The 8,036-nt window shown below is 37.4% G+C and overlaps 1 protein-coding gene across 1 annotated transcript in view; it reads left to right on the forward strand.

The window, feature by feature from the left end:
- The window catches only part of LOC106930121 (ERC protein 2), a 154,656-nt gene extending 148,713 nt beyond the window's left edge, over window positions 1-5,943 (forward strand). The window contains exon 18 of the mRNA XM_088007322.1: window positions 4,222-5,943. The gene's annotated coding sequence lies outside the window, so the exon portion shown is untranslated. The remainder of the gene's footprint in view (window positions 1-4,221) is intronic.
- The last annotated feature ends 2,093 nt before the right edge of the window (window positions 5,944-8,036 follow it).

The raw sequence follows: 8,036 nt of genomic DNA on the forward strand, positions 1-8,036 counted from the left end.
TGTTTTTCAGGTGGTGTTAATGAATCTGACTTTAGATAAAGTGCTACTGGTAGCATCCGAAGTTCGTGAGAAGGGTTCACAAATACGTTAAACGTGTGTTGATGAAAACAGATTTAGCACATTTCAGAATGGTGCCGTGAGGAAATCTATTTACAGTGAGTCCCATTCTTTATCTCAGAAATGATGTGATTTGAATACTTAAACTTAATTTTTGAATACAACAGCCAGGAGATGAAACATTACCAAAAGAGATGTATTTAGTGTCTCAATGGCCTGGCTCCACCCTGATTCTCTACTTGTCTAAAGCCAAACTGGTTCTTTTATACTACCAGTTAAGAACTGAAAATAGCACTTTCCCAGGTTAAGCACTGGAACCGGTTTAGTGGAAAACTGTCCCATCTTTTACTCAACAAAGAAAGGAACAGTTCTCTTGGGTTTCCACTCAGAATAATCATCAGAATCTGCAAAGAACATTCTAAATATGTTCATCATGTATTTGTCCCTAAACACAAGTTCAACAATTATTAATATGAGAAAGTCTTCACCTCATGTGATCCCACCATCAAGCATGCGGAAAGTGGAGGAGGAGGAGAAGGAGGAGGAGGAGGGGGGAGTAAGACGAGGGCTACATGGGGAGGAGGAGATAGGAATGGCGATTGGAGTTGAGGGAAGAGAGAGACATTGTATTTTGCCATGTAGTATGCTTCTTTTCTGACAGAAATGTTTCTCCTAGTATTAATTATTAAAAATAAAATATGATGCTAGAGTAAAAATGCATATAACATGACCTACTTGGTTTTATTTCTAACAGACAAGCAATATGTATGCCTACTGCTGCTAAAGTAACACTGAGTGTTAGCCATAAAACAGTTGCATCGATAACAGTCATTGATTGTCCATTTTTGTTACTTGAAAAAATTTCATACAGCACTTTTTGCTTACTAGTCTATTTGCAGCCAGCTGACCAATTCTGCATTACTCTATGCCTCAGACAATCCAGAGAAAATACTGATCACTTTTTTCTGGCATTTCAATAAAAGGACTTTAAAATTTAGAAATGCTATTGTAGAAAATTTAAGAAGTTTTGAAATGGCACTGAAAAGAAAAAAAAAAAACCTCACTCCTTGCTAGAGATAAACAGGCCATGCCTTCTCAACACTAACACTTGTAATTCTTCGTTTGGTTCCACTGGTTTTAAACCCAGCAGGTGTTCACACTTGTATCTTAAAAAAGGAACAAATCGATATAATGCCCTCATTGTGTTCTTCAGATCAAGTAGCTGCCTTCCTTACTGCTGCCTTTAACACTCAATGGTGCAGAAAATTGTGGATTGTGACCTTTTGGCTACAAAGGCCTTGATGCCATTCTGAGATGGCTGCTGACTCAGAGGGCCTATATAGATCTGACCTGCAGTTTAGTAAAAGTCGACTGAATATTTGAAGGACAAAAACAAGGAAATGTTGAAGTTTTGACTTTGACATTCAGCTAATTTTTACATTTGCTAGGTCATTCCTGCTATTTTTTTTCCATTTTTAAGCACCTTTTGACTACATGTGCTTCCACTATCAGCAAAGGCCTATTGAACTAACAGGATTCTTAACAGTTAACATGCAGCAAAAATAGCTCCAAGTTGCCATATCAGAAGAACTGAGCAAGGTGGTAAGGTAACAAATAAGCCTGATGCGCTTGATTGGAGAATTTCAACAACTGAAAGCAACTACCAAAGAAAAGAATGAGGAGATAGAAGAGCTGGACTAAAGATGACATACCGCACATATGCAAGAACAGAAGACAATAAAGGGAAAGACGCACCATTACCTTCTTTTGAAATGCAAGGTGTCAAGTTCTTCAGCAGCAAATGCGTTTTGCTGGTAGTTAAAAAAAGTTAAAGTAAAAAATGCCAACGATTGTAATGATATTGTTACGGCTATTGTGAATGAAGTAATTTATAGTATTATTAAACCTCTCGTCTATACTTTTAACAGATTCAACTAAAATTTTTCCTAACAAAATGAGAATCGCTGAGGTGTTTCCAGTCCATAAATGTGGTGTCAAGCAAATTTTAAATTATAGACCGATATTAGTGCTACTACAATTTCCAAAAATTGTGGAAAATATATTCACAAAAAGTCTAGACTCCTTTCTTAACAAAAACAATATACTGAAACCAGGGTGGTTTCAGAAACACTTAACCACAAAACTTTAACTGTGATGGAGTTTGTGTAACACATTTCTGCAGCAGTTTACTAGAAACCTAATTTTGTTTCAAATAAAATATTAAATAAGTGTAAATGACTTGCATATGATATACTCCTCCTTGGTTAATCCATGTTTGTCATATTGCTCAGAAATTTGGGGAAATGCAAATAAAACAATCAATATAGTAGATAAGGTACAACAATGCTTTATTAGTCTTATTAATAAAGTTGGATATTGTGAAACAGTTAATAAACTTTTTATTTAAAGTAATACATTAAAATTCAAAGATACTGAAATAATGTCTACGACACCCAACCTTCTATAATTCAGAAATCATTAAAGTTAATTGAGAGTAACTATGAATTGTGAGGTTTGTTAATTGAACATGTTAAAGAAAAAAATTGGCGTAAAACTGAGATGAATGATCACATCAAAATATGTTCTTTCTTGGTGAGCCTCAGGAGACCATTAAAATGTAAAATGATAAAAGCTTGTATTGTGTATTCATGCATGTAACGTATGTGCATCGATGTATATACATATATATTTAAATATAACTGTGTGTTTATGTACTTATGTAGGTTGTAAGCTGCTGAGTTCATGAACAGTTTAAGCATGAGCTTAATCCTAGCCTATTCCTTTTTTTGGTAAACTATGGATTTGTAAAGTATTATGTTTTCTTCATGTTTCTTCTAAAACAAAACAAAAAAAAAGGTCTTTGCCATGTGAGCAGGCGACATTTTCCATATTGTGCTTTTTGCTTTCCCAGCTGATACAAAACGCTTTTCTTTGTCACGTGTCTCTCCATGCCTACATAATGAAGTCCGAAAATGTCACACCTAACCTCTAAAAAACCCAAAATTTCATACGATTTTAACACTCTGTCACAACATGCTGACATGTAAAATAATCATAGGCCACTAAGCATACACATGCCCATGACCACATGGCAACACACTTCCTCATAAACAACACGAGTGCAGGCGTCACATGTGAGTTTGTGTAGTGAATGCATCTGTTGTGCGGAGGTAGAGAGGTGCTGACGGAGAAGAAAGAGGAGCGGCCTTCAAACACATCCACAGGCAGGTTGGGCTCTGTGTTACGGCCTGCCAGGGGTCACATTTGTTGATTCTTGGGCCTCAGAATCATTCATTTAAGGGCAGTCAACGGCAATGAAACCTGAGAATGGTCACCGTGCGTACGCAAATTCACACACACACGCACACACACGCATAGACATATAGCTGGTGACACATACATGCAGGGAGTGTGCGCATACACACACGAACACTATACGATGCATAACAAATGATGGCACTTTAATTGCTACAAGTGTTTATTTACCTGTGCATGTAATGGATGATCCCTCTTTGCCTAGTGGCCAATCAGACCAAAGCAGGAAGAGAGTAGACGCATTCCTTGCAATTTGAAAATTCTTTTTGGGCACAACACACATTAGACATAGAAGCAATTTGGCTTTACAAATTTCCCTATCTTAGTGCTTCGTCTATAGTTTTATCTGTAGATAATTGAAGCTCTTTGCAAACAAAGTTTACTTTAGTTCTTTCACAATACCCGCTGTGAGTGACTGATGATAGCATCTTCGGTGATTGGTGGTTATTTTGGGGACTATTTGCTCAGCCAATGAGGCGCCCCTAGCAAACTAGACATATATCATTGTTTCACAGCCCTCAGGAAAGAAGTGACTTGTTGCTGACTGCTGCGCAGTCTGAATAACAGAGACATTCCAATACTCTCTTTTCCCTGTTTTTTATTAATGAGCATTTAATATTTGGGCAAATACATGTAGATCATTCGTAGCAATCTCTGGAGACTCAACAGGATGTTGAGAAATGATCAGCTATAGGCTTTTATTTTGTCTGAAACCAGACATGATAAAGACAAACCACTCTGTTTGTCCAAACAAGTACACTGGGAAGAAACTGATTTCTGTTTTAGGTGGGGGGTTTTTTGTATTCCACTTTTACTAATCCGCTTTTTTCTCAATGTTTCTTTCAACAGATGCATTTGGAATCACAAGATTGATTAGCTTCAGTTCCCAGGACCAGACGATTTGTCTTTGTTTTCAGACCCCATTTAATAAAGCACAAACGTTCATCAGATTGGGCTTTTAAATGCTTATAAATATCTACGTCATTGACACAGGTCACATCCGTGGACAAATGCAGTGTTTTGCTGGGGACCCAAGCTCCTTGTGGATGAACCTCATGCCGCAGCTCAATATTGGCAAGTTTGCTCCTGCCTTCAATTTCTGGGCTGTTTTCAATAGACTGGGAGCTGGATTCATTTTGCAGTGCTGTGGTGCAACAGAGGCCTGACTTCATAGTAACGAAGAGTCACAACAGTGTTGACGACTGCAAGCAAACTGAGGCCGAGCCAGATGCGCGAGCCCCAGATCCATACCTGTTCAGGTTTATGTTTGCAGGCTTGTGTTTACTTCTGGAGCTAAATATCAGACGTTTGTAAATATGACAACATGGACCTCAAAATCAACAACCCACTAAGACCTCCTCAATGTATGGTGCCAAAGGAATTGCCGCAGTCCACTGGGATAAATAAAAAAAAGATGAAACACCAACTGATTCAACTCTTATCCAAGACTTTCAACACTGCCCAAATTACTTAACGGCGATCTTAGTGTCTTGCAAAAGTAGTCCTGCCCCTTTGGAACGTAAAACACTTCAGTCATGTTACAACCGAAAACTTAAATGCATTTTTTGGGGGATTTTATGGACCAATAAACACTTTTTTTGTTGTTTTTTGAGAACCTTTTTTCTTGCTATAATCACTGTACTAAAAGCTGCAAGGCTTTTGGAGAGCCTTTGTGATATTGAATGTCTAGTCTCGCCACAGTCTCACAAATGGATTTAGGTCTGAACTTATGTAGCGTTCATTTTCTAGTCCACACAGAACTGTGCATATTGGCTTCAAAATTCTGTTTAATCTCCCCTGACTAAAGCAAATGACATCATATTTGCTCTCTGCTCCTTGGTTTGTGGCAAACACACCACTGTCGGTTGGTTCTTAACATATAATCCCAATAAAAACAAACTAAACTGTGTTTGTAACATGATGAAATGTTAAAAATGTTCAAAGGCTATAAATAATTTTTTTGAGGAAAGGCGTAGTAAATCTACTGCACAGGCATTAAAGAAAAAAGTGAACCTTGATGTCCCCACAGAGAAAATGAGAATCCACTTATACTCAATCAAAAAGTCAGAACCTTAGTTTACAGTGAAGAAAAATGCAGTGTTATTCTCCTTATTAATGTGTTCTGTTTAGTTTTCTGCAACTGAAGGATCTGAGTGCCACTCTTATTCTTTTCTTCTTTTTACATCTGCTGTGTGTCTTATGCTGAAGAGTGGTGTTTGTATCGTCTATTTGATTTTGTGAATTTCTGTGACTAACAACACTGAAGTGACTTGCATTCCAAATAACCATTAATTTTTTCACTGTACTAAAAGTTGGTTTGAAGTGACGATAATTGCTGTATTGTTGTGGACTCAGCAGCTTCACAGTGTGTAAACGACTGAATATGTCCAGTATATGTGTAGGTGTGTGTGTGGTTGCGTGCGTGTGTGCGTGTGTGTGTGGTTGGGTCCTGCTCACTCAGTTGTAGTGACTGTGAAAGTCTGGGGGTAACAGTATTCACCCTTGGCTCATTCCACAATGTTTGGCAGCTTTCAGTTTGTTCACGTTGTTTGAATAAAACTTTTAACTTAAGTGGCAACATGTGTTTTTATCAGAATGACATCAGAGGCCTTGTTGGTAAATTTCACCACGAAGCTCAGCATTTTCACAGGATTAAAATATCGCCGCCTCCAATGGCAGCTACAACAATGGCCTGCTGCACAGGCTGAAAAAAAAAAAAAAAAAAGACAAATTCTTCCTAGTTTTCATGGTCTACCAATTCTCTCTCCCTCTACCTCATAAACTCAGCCAGATGTTGCCCAGTTTTCTTCCTCAGGCAACATGGGGGGATGGAAGGGGACGTAGTGAGACAGGGAGGTGGAAGAGAGAGGAGGGGCTGAGGGGATCCTGAAATGTGGCTGAGCATGTTTTTAAGTGTTCTCTGATGCAGTCACGGCCCCCTAGCATCCAACATGGCTGGAACCAAAACTATGGAGTCATGGAGGTTTGAAAGCACTTTATGCTAAATTTCAAATGCTAATAAAGTTTCTGTTCTGTAGAGATCATTCTTAGGTTCTTTGTGAAAAATCTGTTGCTTTTCCAGTTGGCAAATCTGGAAAAGCAACATTGATCATTTTCACTCACAGGAGCAGAAAGTGGTACTTACTCTTTGCAGCAAATCTATAGTGACAGGTTTTTAACATTACCTTTTTGACATGCAACCCACTATTTTGTCGAAACTGTATATGGAACATTAATAAAATGATAAAAGAAATCATGCACTTGGGTAAATTTTGATTTAAAAAATTATGCATTATTTCCACATTAATTTAAAGAGCCTATATTTAAAATTAGTAGTAACATTAGTAAGCATCTCAAAAACCCATTAAATTCTTTTTTTTTTTTTTTTTTTTAGCTGCCTGCAGATCACCTTATTTTGCATTTTGCATTGTAACATGCTGTCTGATCACCAGCTGAGCCTCAATGTCATAAATTATTTGAACATATCAAAGTTTCTACAGATATTTACTATATTCAACAAGTCTTGTAAAATACACCTGTGCATGGCATGGAATAAGGTATCTGGGACATGAATATCACAACAATGACTGAAAGACATCACCGCATCATGCAGATGTTCGGCTAAACTGGAGACAAGCCATCACTTGCTTTCTGAATAACATGGCAAATCATTATTGAGCAACTTGGAGTCACTCATAAAGCAGCTGACCCTTTAATGTGGAAAAAAAAAAAAAAAAAGACAGCAACGTCATGAATTAATAATGTGCCCAGTCGTGACACGCAAGAACCTCTTTGTATCACTCCATTGTTCTCAGTATACATGCACGTTTAACAGTGGGAGTGCATGAAAGGCAACAAACATTCATCAAAACATGACAGAATTTGATGTTCCACGAAATAGTTCCATGTCATACTTTTTTTTTTTAAGCATGAGCAAGCATGGCAAAATAGAAAAGAGTTTGACAGGTGCATAACTTAAAGACGTGTAAAAGTTTAGGCTGTGGACATTTGTGTAATCATTTTGTCGCAGCAGGTTTTCTTTTTATATTTGTTACAGATTTGTTTTTTAATGGATTTGTAAAAAAAAAATGTGCATCATCTGTCACCATAATGAATGATTATGGCATGTTATACTTATCAGGTTTTCTTGCAGTTCTGCTGTTCTCAGTGCTTGATAGGTGCCTTCAGGTCATGTGTATTGTTTGGGATTGTGTCTCATCTTCCTTTTGCCACTCCTCTATAGACTCTCTATGGGGTCAGGTGGGTTTGCTGGCCAATTAAGCACAATAACACCATTGTCAATAAAACCAGTCTTTGGCAGTTTGAGCAGGTGGAAAATGAAATCAACATGTTTATGAAGCTTAGCAGCATAAGGTACTCTACCCCTCCTACTGCTGATCTAACACCATTTGATACAAAATCTATTGAAAAATATGTATCCTTCCACCTCTGTCTCAATAAATTTGAATGTTGAGTAGTTTTATTTCAGTAATTCATTTCAAGAAATCTAATTTATTGGCTATTAAAGGCAGAATGTTTGTTTCTAATAAAATTAGAATATGGTATAGTGACAAAAAAAAAAAAAAAAAAGATTTGTAATAAATAAATGATGTGCTGTATGGGACTATGGCTTATAGTCATGGGGAAGGCAGCTGACCTACCAC

The sequence above is a fragment of the Poecilia mexicana genome, unplaced genomic scaffold (assembly GCF_051168715.1).
Source record: "Poecilia mexicana isolate PSO_F unplaced genomic scaffold, ASM5116871v1 scaffold_7, whole genome shotgun sequence".
Taxonomy (NCBI): Eukaryota; Metazoa; Chordata; class Actinopteri; order Cyprinodontiformes; family Poeciliidae; genus Poecilia; species Poecilia mexicana.